General features: G+C 41.7%; 1 long non-coding RNA gene across 1 annotated transcript; it reads right to left on the bottom strand.

The window, feature by feature from the left end:
• Positions 1-799: 799 nt before the first annotated feature.
• Positions 800-16,568, bottom strand: LOC122235922. Its single transcript, XR_006214049.1, has 3 exons — positions 16,316-16,568; positions 7,196-7,337; positions 800-1,382 (listed from the first exon to the last, which is right to left on the bottom strand). It is a non-coding gene; the product is annotated as an uncharacterized LOC122235922 (long non-coding RNA).
• Between the last annotated feature and the right edge of the window lie 521 nt (positions 16,569-17,089).

Genomic DNA, 17,089 nt, shown 5'->3' with positions numbered 1-17,089 from the left:
CATCTGGGTTTTGTTGACATATTTGAAAATGCATAAATTAATGGGCTTCGCTTTAAAGAGAAAATATTCTATTATTAACGTGGGTCCCTTTGAATGGGAGAGATATTGATGCCTCCTTTGCTTCCCACTGTCCTGAGGAGGCCCTCTGTCTCCTTGTGTGGTTCCTCGCCCGTCCCTTCAGGAGGCACTCGGTGCCATCATCTGAATTTACTTAGGCGGCGGAACTGGGGGGGTTACTTGGCAGTGATTAGTCATCAGGCCACTGGCAGAGACGACTGGCACATGGAAAGCCTGAGGCTGAGTTTACTGTTAGCCCTTTGAGTCACAGAGCACCCCCTGTCCCCACCTCCTCCCGCCCCCAGGCTGAACCCAGAGTCCTGTTCAAAGATGTTTCCCCTTCTCTTTGACTTACCTTCTGAATTCATTTTGGAAGAATGTACCAAGATCCTCTGAATCCTACAGGAATGTTGAACTCAGTGAAAAAGTGATGTGGTTAAGAAAGCAAATAATATGCTGAAAGATGTTCATTGCAAGTGGCTAGGGACATCAAAGAGATTGATGAATCTGCATTTCAAAAAGCTGGCAGGGGGTCACATTTCAGCTTACCTCATATCCATCCTGTTTCTATACTGGGGGTTCACTGCCAATGAGGTTTCTTCCTTCCCATCAGGACAGAATACTAATATAGCTAGCCCCGGGGTAGAGATGTCTGGAAAAGGTATTGTCTTCTTAAATCAAAGCAGCTCAAAGAAATTTGTCTTTTTTATTAACAATAGAACACAGTTGCTAACATTGGGTGAGCATTTACTATGTTTCAGGCACTGTGCCTAAGTCCTTTACAGGAATTATATCATTTAATCCTCATAGAATTGCTGAGACCGATAATATTATGAGCCCTATTTTACAGTTCAGGAAAAAATGAGGGGAAAACAGGCTAAGAAAATTGGCCCCGTTGTAAGTGCTGGAGCAAGAATTCGAACTATGTGATGTTGATTTTTTAATTAACAATCACGCTCGGTTGAGGTGAAGGGAAGATACATAACAGACATGGTTTAGTGGACTTTGTTTTTTAGGACGAGCAAGAGAGGAGACATACTTTAATAATCCACTACAGTTTAGCTTCCACTGACAATCATGGATTGTTAAGAAACTGGTGGAGAGAAGTGAATGACAGGGACGAAACAGGGATAAGCAGCATAGGCAGGGCAATGAATGACAGTCACTGGAAAGCCACCCCTGCCACCATCTTTGAATGTCAAGGTTGCAGAAAGTCAGGTACTGTGGATTACCTCAGACAAGTGGCTGTTCAGGCCTTGCTCCCACATCAGCATCAAGGCATGAGCCACCTCAGGAGATAGCTCTGATTTCACAAAACTCTTTAACTAAAACGAAAAAAAAATTTTTTTTCTTTGTGTTAATCCAAACCCCGCTTCCCTGTAGCATTAATCTAGTTGTTGTTACTAGCTCTATCTTCTGACGTCATGTAACATAAATCCACCCCCTTTTCCACCTGACAGCCCTTCTGGGTATTTATCCAAAGAAAATGAAAACACCAATTTGGAGAGATATATGCACCCCTATGGTCATTGTAACATTATTTATAATAGCAGAGACAAGGAAACAATCTACGTGTCCATTGACAGATGAATGGACAGCGAAGGAGTGGTGTATATGCGTGAAATAGAATATTAGTCAGCCATTATAAATAATGCAGTCTTGCCATTTGTGACAACACGGTTGGATCTAGAGGGCATTATGCTAAGTGACATAAGTCAGAGAAAGACAAATACCGTACAATTTCACATATACACGGAATCTTAAAAAGAAAACAAATATAGCAAAATGGAAATAGACTCAGGGATACAGGAAACAGATTTGGATATGGGTCGGGGGGAGACGTTGGGGTGTGACTAAAATATGTGAAAGGGATGAAGAAGTACAAATTTCCACTTATAAAATAAATAAGTCCTCCTTATAAATAAATAAGGATGTAATATACAATGTAAGGAATGTAGTCAATATTACTGTAGTAATAATGTAGTCAATGTAGTCAATAATACTGTAATAACTTTATATGGTGACAGATGGTAACTAGGGGATCATTTCATAATGTATAAAAATATCAAATCACTTTGTGGGGTGCCTGGTTGGCTCAGTCAGAAGACCATGTGGCTCTTGATCTCAGGGTTGTGAGTTTGAGCCTCATCTTGAGTGTACAGATTGCTTAAATAAATAAACTTAAAAAATATCAAATCACTATGGTGTTCACTTGAAACTAATAGGATATTATATGTCAATTGGACTTCTGTAAAAAAGAAATGAAAATAAAGTGCCTCACCCTCCCGGCTCCTTCAACCATCCTTTACGCAAAATGGATTTGAATCATTTATCATTCTAGTCTTTCTCTGTTTAGGCACACTTCAGCTCTAATCCCACTTTGGAGAAAGAATTTTGATAAATGAAGTATATAACGTTGTATAAGACATGTTTAGGGGCTTTAAGCCTCAATTAAAGATAATTGTATAAAATTAACTATTGTTGGGGCGCCTGGATGGCTCAGTTGGATGAACATACGACTCTTGATTTCAGCTCAGGTTATGACCCCAGGGTGGGGGGATAGAGCCCTACATAAGCCTCTGCACTGAGCATGGAGCCTGCTTAAGATTCTGTCTCTATTCCTCTCTGTCCCTGTCCCCCACTCATGCATTCTCCCCCCCCCCCTTTCTCCCAAATTAAAAAAAAATAACTATTTTCAATAGTCCCCTTAAAACCACATACGTATGCGTGGACCATTAGAAGGGTTTACTGGGTGTTATATGTCAGTGATGAATCACTAAATTCTATTCCTGAAACCAATACCACACTCTACGTTAACTAACTTAAATTTAAATAAAATCTAGGAATAAAAGAAAGAACGGTTTAGACTGGAATTATGACCTCCCTTGTTCAGACACCTTAAATGAGACCTAAATTTATATTAGCATTTTGAGTCATCTTGCATCAACTAAGCCTCTAAATCTTTTCCACACCAATGGCTGCTAAGCCACAGACCAAGGGACAATCACTATAAAGGCGGCACAGAAGAGGAAAGAATGTGGGTTTTCCAAGCTTTTTCACCCATTTAGCAATTCATGTTAATATTACCCATTCATTCATCAACTCACTCTCTTGTCCATCCCACAAGCAGTTACCAAATACATAAATCTGTCCAGTTATGCATAACATACTTGGGTGGGCTGAATGTGAAAGAAATATGAGACATTAGTCCCTGCCTTCAAGAAACCTATAATCTAGCTAGGGAGGGGGAAAAACCTACAAAACAAGATGAGTTCTTGAAGCATCACACTGGAAAAGCATGGAATTGATTCAGAAACCCTGAATTCTAGACAGAACTTTGACTGAAGCCAGTCACATCACTTCTCCGGGCTCAGTTTTCCTATTTAAGTAATGAGACGCTTGGAGTTTTCAGGTTCTTTCTAGTTCTAAGGTTCTATGCTTACGAATGCCAGATGACTGCAAGCTTCTTGAGTGTGGGAACCACACTATATTTAAGTTTATTTTTCATTAAACTGTACAGTGATAACCAGTTGTATCACTTAGTACATATTTATTGAATGGGCTCAATTCAATACTACCCCTTGGCTTCAGTTTGGAGTACAAAAAGCACCCCAAGTCAACCCCCAAATAGGCATGGGAGTTTTAATTCCAAGGGTGACTGGTGTGATGGCCCAAAGACGTGAATATGCAGTCCTGATGCTCAGGTGCAGAGATGACACACACATCCTGAGCCATGATCAAGGAGTGAGGTCCAAAGTATACACTAACCAGGCCCACACTGCCTACTTTTCCTCAGGGCTCCTGCCCCTTATCTCTTTAGGTATTACACCCCTCCCCCCCAAATCCCGCTTGGCTCCTTTTGCTCTCTTATCAAAGTGTTTGACGGCCCATAAAGAAAAGTTGGATAGAGAATCTGTTACTTTTTTCCAAAGCTGAAATAGTCCCAATACTAACAGCAGCACCTTCTCCCTGATAAGCCCAGATTTCTTGCTGTGGAAGCAGAAGCACACACACACACACACACACACACACACACAGATACACACACACACAATTGCTAGATGGTTACCCTGCTAGATTAGTCTTTATGTAGCTATCTGTACATACAGAAGAAGGAAGGCGACAATAAAACTCTTGGCAGAATAATATGCCAGGTGGGGTGAAATAAAAATGGAACTTGCAGTCTGGAAGTTGAGGTGGAAAAAGCTACTTGTGGGGAAGGGGGAAGGTGATGGACGGGTTGTTTGGAGACTCTGAATGCTAAGCTGATGAGTTTTAATTTGATGCAAGAGGGAGCCACTGCAGGATCTTTAGCCACTGCAGGATTATGCCACGTATTGTAGCTATTTATCCCCGTGTCCCAAATCCTTCATAGACTGTAAACTCCTTAAGGTGGAAAAACACAGCAAGTAGGAAGACAGGCAAAGTGCTGGTCCCACTAACTCTGGTGAGTGGTGAAAGGCTGTTTTTCTACATCACTGTGAATGAGGAGGCACACTGTTGCTGAAAGAGAAGTTGTGAGTGATAGTTTAAAATAGCAACTTGAAATCTACACAGTCTTGATTTTGAAAAGAACTTAGACTCTGGAAGTTGTTACCCTGGGAAAACTTGATTCCCACCAGCATCTGTTCGAGGGACTGAGAAATAAAAGCTCAGGCAACTTTGGAAACACTTAGGCAAATGGCATTTTGATGAGTTGACTGTAAGTAGATCAGGAACACATGGATTAAATCTTCCAGAGAATACCCATTGGCTTAAAGAGTAAAAGTCCAGTGTTGTTGACATCATCGAGTTTGGGTTTTGCTGAGCTCCCTATCTTTGGAAAATCAGTTTAAGACTGTCATCAGATGTATGCAGCTGTGGGTTTTTCTCAGATCTGCTTTATGGTTTTATGGCTTTCCGAGTGAAGCCAAAAGTCTTCCAACAGTCATGGCAAGATGAAGATCTGTAAATTTTTGAAAGCATGTTCCCAGGCAGACCCATCATGGCCAGAGCCTTTTGTAGCTGGTACCAGCCTAAGGGTCAAAGTTACAAGAAAATGAATTGGGAATTTGTGTTTGGAGACTGTCCTGGGTCGCAAATTTTGCTGGGATATTGCAAATGGAAAATTTGGCCATTTCTGGTTGTCTCAAAAATTTAAACTGCAATTAAAATGGAAAATAAAACTCTCCTGGGGTGCCCAGGTGGCTCAGTCGGTTAAGTGTCTCACTTCGGCTCAGGTCATGATCTCACAGTTCGTGGGTTTGAGCCCCACATCAGGCTCTGTGTTGAATGCTTGCTCGGAGTCTGGAGCCTGCTTCGGATTTGGTGTCTCTTCTCTGCCCCTCCTCTGCTCATGCTGTCTCATTCTGTCTCTCAAAAATAAATGTAAATAAAAAGAATTTAAAAAAAAGAAAGAAAAGACTCTCAAAAATTTCTGAGCTCATGCTTATAAGTAACAATTGTAGGGCTGTTCTGCAGCTCAGAAAAGGCAAGGTCACGGAAAAAAAAAATAAAGCAGACTTGGTGGTGGATGAGCCTCTCCTCCAACCACCCCTTTCTAACATCTTCAAGTTCACAGTGACAATTGGAGGCACTGTCATCCTTTTGAAGGGAGGTTGTAGGGGGTGGGGAGGGTGAAAGAGAGGCTGGGCAACCCTCAACTTTCATCTTCTTAAGTTGCAGAGCAACTTTGGTGAAAATAGTGCATTTTCGCATTTCAGAAATCAATGTTTAGTGTGCACACACAGGATGGCTGCATATACAACATTCATTCTGCAAAGTGTCTGCATATAACATTCAATAGCTCGCACACAAAGCGACTTGATATTTTCAAGAGAGATGACCACTGATTTCATATTTATGTTGTCTCCAGATCTATTCCTTTGTGCCATCTTTCAAATCTGCCTGCACTTGACATCTATAAAGGAGACAAAACTTTTTCATTTGGGTTCAACATTTTACGTTGTAATTGATGGGTGCAAAAGCTATGAGAGACCATATATGAATCAGCACTGGCAACATTGATGAAGAGTTTTTATTAATAGGACAAAGACTATTAAGAAAATCCATAGGACCAAGTCAGAAATCTGCAGGACCTGAGGATGTTCAACACTTCTTTTCAAAAAGCTAACACATATTTAAAATATGATGCATAGTCTTCAAATGAGATTGGGAGGTAATAGAGTAATGTGATCCAACTCATAGTTTTGCTCCTTTCTGGCCATATTACCTTGAAGATAATTAGCTTCTCTAAGACTTATTTCCTCATTCATGAAATCAGGATACACAGGAGTCCTCCCTTAGCCACGATTTTGGTTTCACTTTCCATGGTTTCAGTTACCTGCGGTCAACCACGCTCTGGAATGGGTGGTCTTCTTTCTGACATATGTCAGGAGATCAACAGTAGCCTAAAATGCTACGTCACAGGGCCCACGTCATTCACCTCGCTTCATCTCATCACACAGGCATTTATCATCTCACATCATCACAAGAGGAAGGGTGAGTGCAGCATAGTAAGATATTTTGAGAGAGAGAGAGAGAGAGAGACCACATTCACATCACTTTTTTTATAGTGTATTAGCAGAGTTGTTCTATTTGATCATAAGTTATTGTAGTTAATCTCTTACTGTGCCTATTTTAAAAACTAAATTTTTTCAGGGTGCCTGGGTGGTTCAGTTGGTTAAGTGTCCGATGCTTGATTTCGGCTCAGTTCATGATCTCGCGGTCATGAGATCGATCCCTGCGGTGGGCTCTGTGCTGACAGCGTGGAGCCTGCTTGGGATTCTCTCTCCCCCTCTCTCTCTGCCCCACCCCTCAAAATAAATAAATAAACATTAAAAAATTTAAAAAGTAACTCAACTTTTTCATAGGTATGTATGTAAAGGAAAAACCATAGTATAGAGAGAGTTCAGTACTATCCACAGTTGCAAACATTAAAAACATTAAAATAAACATTAAACATTAAAAAATTAAATAAATTAAATAAACATTAAGCATTAAAAAACTTAAAAAGTACCTAAACTTTTTCATAGGTATGTATGTAAAAGAAAAACCATAGTATAGAGAGTTCAGTACTATCCACAGTTTCAGACGCCCACTGGGAGTCTCTGATTGTACATCCGCCGTGGATAAGGGGAATTGTTCTAAAAGGACCTACCTGATGGAGTCACTGTGGTAATTACGTGAGATAATATATGAAGGGAACTTAAAAACATGCTTCTGTTAGTAAATGTTGGTTCGTACTGCTTTTGATATCAACAATCCTCTTGTTGCTGCTTTTTTAACGATGACAGCTGCTACTGAAAAGAATAGGACAAGAGGAAAAATATCAAGTCACACATTTAAAAAAAAATTTTTATGTTTATTTTTGAGAGAGAGAGAGAGAGAGAGAGAGAACACCAGCAGGGGAGGGGCAGAGAGAGAGAGGGAGACACAGAATTCGAAGCAAGCTCCAGGTTCCGAGCAAGCATTCAGCACAGAGCCCGATGTGGGGCTAGAACCCACGAACCCTGAGATCATGACCTGAGCCGAAGTTGGACGCCTAATCAACTAAGCCACTCAGGTGCCCCACACATTTTTTTTTCCCTGACAATAGATCTTCTCTAAGGTGAGTAATGACTTTGTGAGAGACCGAGTTGGAAGTTGCCAGCATGAGGAAGACAAAATGAGAATGGTCTGATCAGCAGAGAAAACCTCTTCCATGAGTGGACCTCAGGAGCTACAGAACTCTTCTGAAATGGTAAGCATTTTCTTTGTCTCAGAAACCTTTTTTTTCTCACTGTAAGCAATACAAGATGGCTGAAGCACAGTGACATATTTAAACAGGAGATGGCCTCTTTTTTATGTATATGATTACAGCGGCAGAGGAAACAACCATAGGATAAAACATGCATCTGATCACTAAAAGTACGAATTCCATTAGCTACGTTGAATTCAGCTCTCCCTGTGGCCAGGCCCCATGCTAAAGGCTTTACATACACTTCCTCCCTGAATCTTACAAACAAGTCAATGAGGTGGCACGATTGTTATTGTCCCCATTTTATGAATGAGGTGATTGTGGATTAGCACATTAGGTGACTTAAATCTAGCAAGGGAGACAGATATTAGACCAATAATCACACAGACAAATATATGATTGTAAACTGTGTTAACTTTACAACTGGAGCCAGTGAAGCACAGAGGTAAAGAATCAGGCAGGAGTCTGGCAACTCACTGCTTATGTTTGAATCCTAGCGCTGCCACTTACTAGTGGTGAACTTTGGGCAAATCGCTTACACTGTCTGTGCCTCAGTTTTCTTGCCTATACAGTGGGATACTAATGGTGACAGTTGTGTGGATTAAATGAGTGAATATACTTTTTGTGCTTAGAGAATTACCTGGCCTACAATGAGCCCTCAATATATGTTAAGCCTGCTATAATTCCTCTCTGACATATAAGAAAACAAGGGTAGAGAGGTCAAGTAATTTTGCCAAGGTCCCATTACTTATTGGGAAGGAAAGCTAGAATCTGTCCATGTCAGATTCCAAGGCCTACTCTCTTAGTTAGGCTCCTCCCTAAGCATCAGCCGTAATCAAGGGGAGAGGTGGTCCTTCTGGACAAAGTGGGAAGTAGGGGCCATGAGATGAAGCAGGAGCATGGGTAGAATGTCACAACTCTTGCTGTTTTCTGTTGTAAGAATGGAGGGATTGATAGTGTCAGTATGTAGATGTCACCTGGACAGGCAGGGAAGATGTCTTCCTCTGGCTCTTCACCATCCTCTGACAACCCCTGCATTGTTCCACTCTTGGCCTTGACCATACGAAACACTCGGGGGCACAAATGCGCCCAGCTCTCCATGATTATGAGCAGTTGGTTTGACAGGCAGGTGGCTCATGTGATATGGTCTTCAGCCCTCCAACATGGACTCCCTAAAAGTCTCCATGTTGAATGACTACTGTCTTGGTCAAAACTAGATGTTCTTAAATCCTTCGAAATTTATTGTAGAAAGTTTTGTATCAGAACCTAGTACATTTGACTTTTCTTTCAGAATAATGTGATTGGCCAGTCTAGATTCTCAATGCCAAGTTTATATTCTTATTAAATGAGATAAGAATTTAAGTAAAAATTGTCTGGAAGGAAATTCTTTCATAGGAGTCTATCTTTACTCCCAAATTTTCAGAAATAAAAATTTCCTTCATGTAATTTCTTCCAGTAAATCTAGTGCATTATGTAGTAATCCTAATTATTTTCAGTATAATAAAATAACTTTAGAATACATTAGTCTTAGGACAGGTTTTATTAGGGCAGTATTTGTCTTCTTCTTAAAGGTGTGTGAGGGAGAAGGGGAGAGAGAGAGAGGGAAGGAGACAGAGAGGTATGAGAGAATTTCTATTTTCTATAGTGCCTCAGTTTTATTTTCCACCAGTTACTAAGTATAGTGTCTTAGTGATGCCATTTAAACTCTCTGAGCTTCAGTTTTTCAACTGTAATTTTCTCTGATATCCTTTCAGGGTTATAGTGAGACTCCAAATAGATAATATCTAAAAATTTCTTCATAAACTCTATATAATTATAAAAGAATTACAATTGTTCATATGTGTCTAGTAAATAATTATATACATGGAATGAATTTGCCTAGTTGGGCTATTGGGGTTCAATCTTAGCCTTTGGAAAAGAACATATACCTTTGATGTCAATAAGTATTGACATGGAATACCTTTACATGTTCCAATAAGGCATTCACTTATGCATCTGATAGTTGCCTATGCTGAAACCATGGCCCCAAACCCAACGACCCACTGTAGCAAAACAATATACAACCACCCTCTTCAAGGATCACAGAAGAAAAACATGGGCATATATAACCATAATACAAAGTTGAACATAAAAAATACTATGAAGTGAGGAGTCAAGCACAAGTGCTATTTTGGGTGGGGATGGGGGCCAGCAAATTATTTCCAGTTGGTAAGAGTGAAAAATGAAAATGTCCAACTGTACTGTGCAAAGAAGAAGAGCTTGCCTGGACCCCAGGGGCAGTGGTATGACGTGTGGGTATTGGACATGAGGAATGAAAAGAGAAAGGGGTGAGTAGAGAACAGTGTTCTAGGAGAAATCAGCTCTGTGAGCGGGAACATTTTACATCGCTCCTTTTCAAAGTACAGTCTGGGGGTTTCCTGATTTGTGAACTGATGAACAATGTGCGTGTTCCTTTATGAGTTCTTGGGGGAAAGAGGGATGATGCGCAAACTCCCAGATTTTCATTTTTATGACTAAAAGCAAATTATTACCGACTGAATAACTGTATGACTAAAGATGACTAATATTTGCTATATATACACCAAAATTTGTAAGTTACTAGAATTTCCTTAGGTCTATGACTCTATGCTACTGAAGAGTCTGAGTGCTGAGATCAAGTTTATGCTGTCTTCGTAGACACCCAGATAGTTGGATGCCCCCCTACCCACTGCTATCCCTCAGTCATCTCCAGAGGTGAAATTGTTATTTGTGTATTTTAGGTGCTATCGTAAGTTGATCATCGCTTTCAATTTTTGGGTTTTATTTACAAATTCTTTTTAGGTTTACTCTTGTTTTATTTTATTTTATTTATTTAAAATTTTTTTGTTAATGTTTACTTATTTTTGAGAGAGGGATAGAGCACCAGCAGGGGAGGAGGAGAGAGAAGGAGACATAGAATCTGAAGCAACGCTCCAGGCTCTCAGCTGTCAGCACAGAGTCCAATGTGGGGCTCGAACCCATGAACCATGAGATCACGACCTGAGCTGAAGTTGGACACTTAACTGACTGAGCCATTCAGGCGTCCCCTCTTGTTTTATTTTTTGAACCATGAATCATTGCTGGGCTTTTACCATTTTGATAACTATTGAGATTTTTCTATATGCTTTATCACCAAGTTCTTTTCTTTTGGACAAAGGAAATAAGTGATAGAGATGGGACCACATGTCTTCTGTCCTGACCTAATATATCTCTCCTACCCTGTATACAACATTTGTTTTACCACCCTGTCCTGCTGCCTTTGGACAAATCTTGTTGGCTTTTAGGAAAGAAGACAATGTAAAGGTACAATGTAAAATTCCTGATTATGTTGACCAGGAGCTGACTAATTATGATCCATGGGTCAGATCTGGTCTGCTGTGTTTATAAATAAAGTTTCATTGGGACACAGCCATGCCTATTTTTTGTATATGATCCAAGGCTGCTTTTGTACTATAATGACAGAGTTGAGTTGCACCAAAGTCCCAGAAGCCTTAACATTTTACTTTTTGTCCCTTTACAGAAAATACCTTCTGACCCCTGGTCCAGACCTTAGGAGTGAAGCTATTTCCCAAAGGAAAATCTCATAGCTCATTTTGGGGAGAAAAATATGATATGGGCATATCTAAGAAGTGAATCAGAGCAGGTTGTGATAATTCACTGAGCAATCTGACCACATTAGGAAAGACTATTTTACGAGTCACTTTCATCTTGAAAGGGCACAATCAGATCTTTGTAGGTGAAACAGAAGTACACAAAATATAAGTGATTATTTGATGAATAATAATAAAATGTACCCACTTAAAATTAGTAATTCTTTAACTTTTCAGGGGTTTCCTATTCTTTCTCATTACATTGTTTTGAATTTTTTTAATGTTTATTTATTTTTGAGAGAGAGAGAGAGAGAGGCAGGGAAGGGGCAAAGCGAGAGGGAGATACAGAATCGAAGCAACGTTCCAAGCTCTGAGCTGTCAGCACAGAGCTTGATGCAGGGCTTGAGCTTACGAACCATGAGATCATGACCTGAGCTGAAGCCGGGCGCTTAACCGACTGAGCCACCCAGGCGCCCCCTAATTACATTGTTTTTCATCATCAGCCAAATCTTTTTGTCAAGAAATAAACTCATCTTGAAATTTCACCCTGCCTTTCTTCTCCCATCCTCCAATTATTCCTCCTCATCTTCTGTTCTGTCATGCATACATCTTATGGCAAACAATATTTATTTGTCTTTCGGCTCACTAGAATCTCTAAATGTGTTTTGATGGCCTTGAGAATTGAATACAAGCCTTTAGGATGGGGCCAAGTCCGGGTTTTATCCTGAGAATATGATGTAATTAATATAAGCTAGCTTATATATTCTTCACTTTCAATAGGAAAAATGTCTTACAACACACCAGCCTTGTGAAGTTATCTACCTGAGATCTTAGGACCTTGGGTGGCTTCCTCAAATGCCTGCCGATGGTAGGATTGACTATGAATGTAGCTCCAGCTGCCATGGTGCTTTTCCCCAGGGTTCTCTGGTAGGATCCTCGTTTTGTTTGCGTATGTTTTGATTTCCTTACAGTGATATCATTGACTTTCACCCTGAAAAACATTCTATGCCACTGCATTGAATAGCTGAAAGTCCATTTTGTGTTCATGCCATTCAGCTCTGATTGACTAGGCGACTGAGATGTTCATAACTGGGCTTAATCCTTTATTTTAAAATTAATACTAAAAGGTTACACTTTATTCACAAAAATTGTGAAATAGTTCAGATTGTATTGGGAAGTCTTTCTGGTTTGTTGGCCATGTCAAATGGCCAGGCAAATTGTTTACTTCTCCCTTGAATTTTTATTTAAAAATCCAAATTTCACAACCAGTACAGATTTCCCAGGCAGTGTTTGCTCAAAGTGGATTCCTTCTAGAAATACGTGATATGTTTCTAAATTAAAAAAAATTAATCTGAAAAAAAAATCAACATTTCAGAGTAACTTGAGATTCCTCTGTTTTGAAAAAGCGTGCTACGTCTATTTATATACAAGCCACCATTGCAATTAATTCCCAGCTTTTAGAAACCCAGAATTTATTCTAGTGGGGTTTTGTTGTTATAAAACGAGATGCCACAGTAAGGAAAAATACATGGTTCTAATTATTGTGCTTTTTTTTTTTCTTTTCTGAGATATGTTTTTCCATGACACTTCAATATTTCTTTTGCAGGTGGTCAGCAATTTTATTAACAATTGGCAAACCTACTCCTACAAAGCCAACATTACCAAATTATAAAGCAAGTCACTGGAGAAGAAAAATTAGGCTATGGGTAGGCTCCTCATGGGGTTTACAACATCGTCAACATTTGAACTGCTCTGAACTAAACTGTAGATTACACTTTTAAGGGGGTGGGGTGGGGGTGATTTCTACTTTCTATGAACAGCTTCCAACTCCACTTTAGGAGCATATGGAAATTGAGAATATTCTTGATTTTGCAATACGACTATTGTCTTTTCTCAGGATTACGAAAAAGTAGAAGACGCAATGAAAATAGAGTGCAAATTATGAGGGCACATGTTTAAATTATAACCTTGGCTGGCACGGCAACATCTTCTCAAATTTTTTATTTGGTGAAATTAAATCTTGAATACTGTAATTCTGGATTTTCTGAAGTTTAACAAGACCTGTCTGAAGCCTTTGGGGTAACAAATGAAATTTCAACACTGCGAGTGACTCACATCTGTTACTTCACATGGTCGTTCTTGGAGTTCACAGGTCAGCATCTTTCCTCATGGGGTCTTTACCCCAAGTGTCCCTGCTCAGGTCCACACTCCTGTCTGTGCCGAAAATGACTCTCCCTCCCCTATGAACCTTGTACCACGACTATAGATGTGAAAGCCTGAGGAAGAACTGGGGGTAACTCGTTCCTTCCCCCAAGTAAGGGGACCTGGCTTTTCGGGTTCTGGCACCAGCTTTGACACTATCAGGTGGGTATCATGAAGACTTGGCTAAACAATTAAGAGGCCTGGTTACTGCGTTTTAGACTTCGGGAAGCTGGCTGTGTACATATGTCCTTTCAGAGACTCCCTAATTGTATGACAGAGACACTCCGTGTCATTTGCGTACATGTCACCTTTCTTGCCATGCATGTGGAAGCTCATGTGCAGGGGCTGGACTTCATATCCTGTTGCGTAACTGGAGAGACCACGGTCCAGCCTCAGAGGGGAAATGTCTGTACGCACCCTTCTGGGTCATCTAACAATGTGTAAGATAAGGAAGTGGAAACCAAAGCATAGTTGTGTGTATGTGGGTGCGTATTTGGGATGGCGGGCTCAGAAGCCCAAAGGAGAACCAGAGTATAGACCAACTCTGGTCTCTTATGAACACAGGCCCCGTCATTAACATTCTGTTCTCCCAATAATCAGGAAGATAAGATAGCAAGGCCAGAACACTCCATGAGTGATGAATGCCTGGCTCTCATGTGGCTGGCCACTCACAAGGCAGCTACTCACTGGCTCTCCCTCTTACATTCTGAGAACTAACTCTTAATGTCTGCGGGAGGGACTCCAAGGATTGCAGAGACATGGCCGGAGATTTGGTTGAAGAGCAGCTGGACTTTCTGCCATGATTACAGGCCTCAAACAATTGGAAGACAGTTTGGTAGATTCTTCTTAAAAAACGAAACATACCATTACCATACAATCCAGCAATTGTGTTGGTATTTACCCAAATGAGCTGAAAACTTATGTTCACACAAAAACCTGCACATGGATATTTTAGAAGCTTTCTGCACAATTGCCCACACTTGGAAGGAACAAAGATGTCCTTCAGCAGGTGAATGTGTAAACTGTGCTATATCCAGACGGTGGAATACTATACAGCACCGAAAAGAAATGAGCTATCCAGAGCACCCGGGTGGCTCAGTTTTCTGACCGCCCAACTTCGGCTCGGGTCATGATCTCACGGGTTGTGGGTTTGAGCCCCATATCCAGCTTGCTGCTGTCAGCCTGTCAGCGCAGAGCCCATTTCAGATCCTCCATCCCCCTCTCTCTGCCCCTCCCCCACTTTCACTCTCTCAAAAAGAAATAAACATTTTCTAAAAAAAAGGAAACGAGCTATCAAGCCACGAAAAGACACGGAGGAACCTTACGTACATATTAAGTGAAAGAAACCAATGTGAGAAGGCTACGTACTGTTTGATTCGAATTATATGACATTATAGAAAAGCCAAAACTGAAGACAGTAAAAAGATCAGTGGTGGCCAGGGATTGGGAGGAGGGAGAGATGAATGGGCGGAATACAGAGGATTTTTAGGGCAGTGAAAATATTCCGGTGGACACATGTCATTATAAACATTTGTCAAAACCGATAGACTGCACGATGCTGAGAGTGAACCCTAAGGTAAAGTGTGGACTTGGGGCGATTGTGACATGTCAGTATACGTTCATCTCTTTTAGCAAGCGTGCCACTCAGGCAGGGGGTGTTGATAGTGGGGAAGCCTGCGCATGGGTAGGGGCAGGAGGTATATGGGAAATCTCCGTATCTTTCGCTCAGTTTTACAGTGAACCTAAAACTGTCTAAAACTAAAAACTGTTAGAAAACATACTCAAACGATCCTTAAGCAAAGGCTAAGCCAGAGCCCCCAGGCTGGGCTGGAGCCAGTGCTGGGAGGGCTGGGGAAGTTTGATTCTCACTGGGCCTGGAGACCCTGAGGGAGATAGCACCCAGACAGTCTGGGGTCTTCGTGCGTGGGAATTGCTCCCCTCTATCTTTCATTTGTGAGCGGAGTTGACCAACTCTGGATGGAGGACCTAGGGTCCAGCCTCTCAGTGGGGGACATTGGAATGGGAAGCACGCACTCGGCTGAACCAGATAGATTCATAAGCAGAGAATGTGGCGGGAGAACTGGCTTTTGAGATTTTAGTTTGCAGCTCCCTCCTGTTGCCTTCTTTCCTGATTCCCCCGGATGCAGGCGGGCATTTTGGATTCCCACACCCCAAAATGTTTTGCAGGGGAGAGTGCAGGAGCTGGCGAAGTCAGGATTCTGTTTGTTTTGTCAACTGCGGTTACTTAATGAAGCCTGTGAAGTGTCCCGAGCAGAAGGGAAATTAGGGCAGAGCATGCAAGAACCAGCTGCACATGTGACCCCTGATTCTAGAAGGCAAAAGTCGCACCCACCTCGCGACAGCATCCGGGGCTGCCAGCTTGGGCACCATGGTGGTCCCTGGGTGCAGGGCGAGGCCCCCAAGGGATCACTGCATGGCATGCCTCAGAAAGCTGAGTTCTGGCACATGACTGCACGGGGAAGAGCCCTCCACCCCAGTATGGGATGCAGGCAGCCGAGCCAGCAGACGTGAAGAGTCCAGGTGGGAATGGGACAAAGAATTCACGTTAGTCGTGCCCAGGGAGGAAGGAGTGCCTGAAATTCCAGGGCTTCTGTCACACCCAATAGTAGCTGAGATTAAATAGACTCCACGTCAGGTTTGCATAAACACACCGTTTACAGCACACTAAAGGTTCTGTTTGCAGATTCTTGCTCACAACATCTGCCCATACCTTGGACAACCTTTTGTGAAATGTGACACACGGCAGTTCCCGAGCACGGCAGCCCTCAAATATCTCCATCGCAAGGGATGGTCTTTGCTACGCACGCATAACCAATAGGCCCATTTCACTGGTTTGTTCAAGAAAAGGAGCACCAAAGACCGGGTCTCCACGGCTTGCCATTGAGAAAACTGTTTTCAGCTTCTGCATGGGTTTTTCTCGCAGGTTTCTATTTTTCCCAACAAAGTTTTGAAGTCTTAGAGTATCGGCGCCGTCCGGAAATAATGATGTGAATCGTCACCGTGGTTACGCTCACGCGGCCGCCGTCTCATAAAACAAACACAACGTAATAGAAGAGACACGTCTCTCATGCAGAGGAACTCCCAATCATTTATGTGAATACATGGCCCTTAAGGAGGGGGGAACATGATCCCCTACGCCTTAAATGTCCACAGTGGCTTCCTTTCAGGAAGCAAGGCTTTGAAAGGGGGAAAGAGAGTGACTTCCCAGTGGCGAAAGTGGACAAGCACTATGTCAGCCACGTGAGCAGGTTAACATTAATATGGATAAATCACATCAAAAGTATATACCCGTGGTATGGTGTGCTAACAATGTTACTTTACCTCTGTATTCTCCCTCCTAAAATCCTGTAACCCCAGTCTAATCGTGAGAAAAACATCAGCCAAATCCCAATTGAGGGACGTTCTACAAAATACCCGACCAGGCTTCCTCAAAACTGTCAAGGCCAACAAAAACGAGGAAAGACCGAGAAACTCACAGCCAAGA

The sequence above is a fragment of the Panthera tigris genome, chromosome F3 (genome assembly GCF_018350195.1).
Source record: "Panthera tigris isolate Pti1 chromosome F3, P.tigris_Pti1_mat1.1, whole genome shotgun sequence".
Lineage (NCBI taxonomy): Eukaryota > Metazoa > Chordata > Mammalia > Carnivora > Felidae > Panthera > Panthera tigris.
This window is presented reverse-complemented; position numbering and strand designations above follow the sequence as displayed.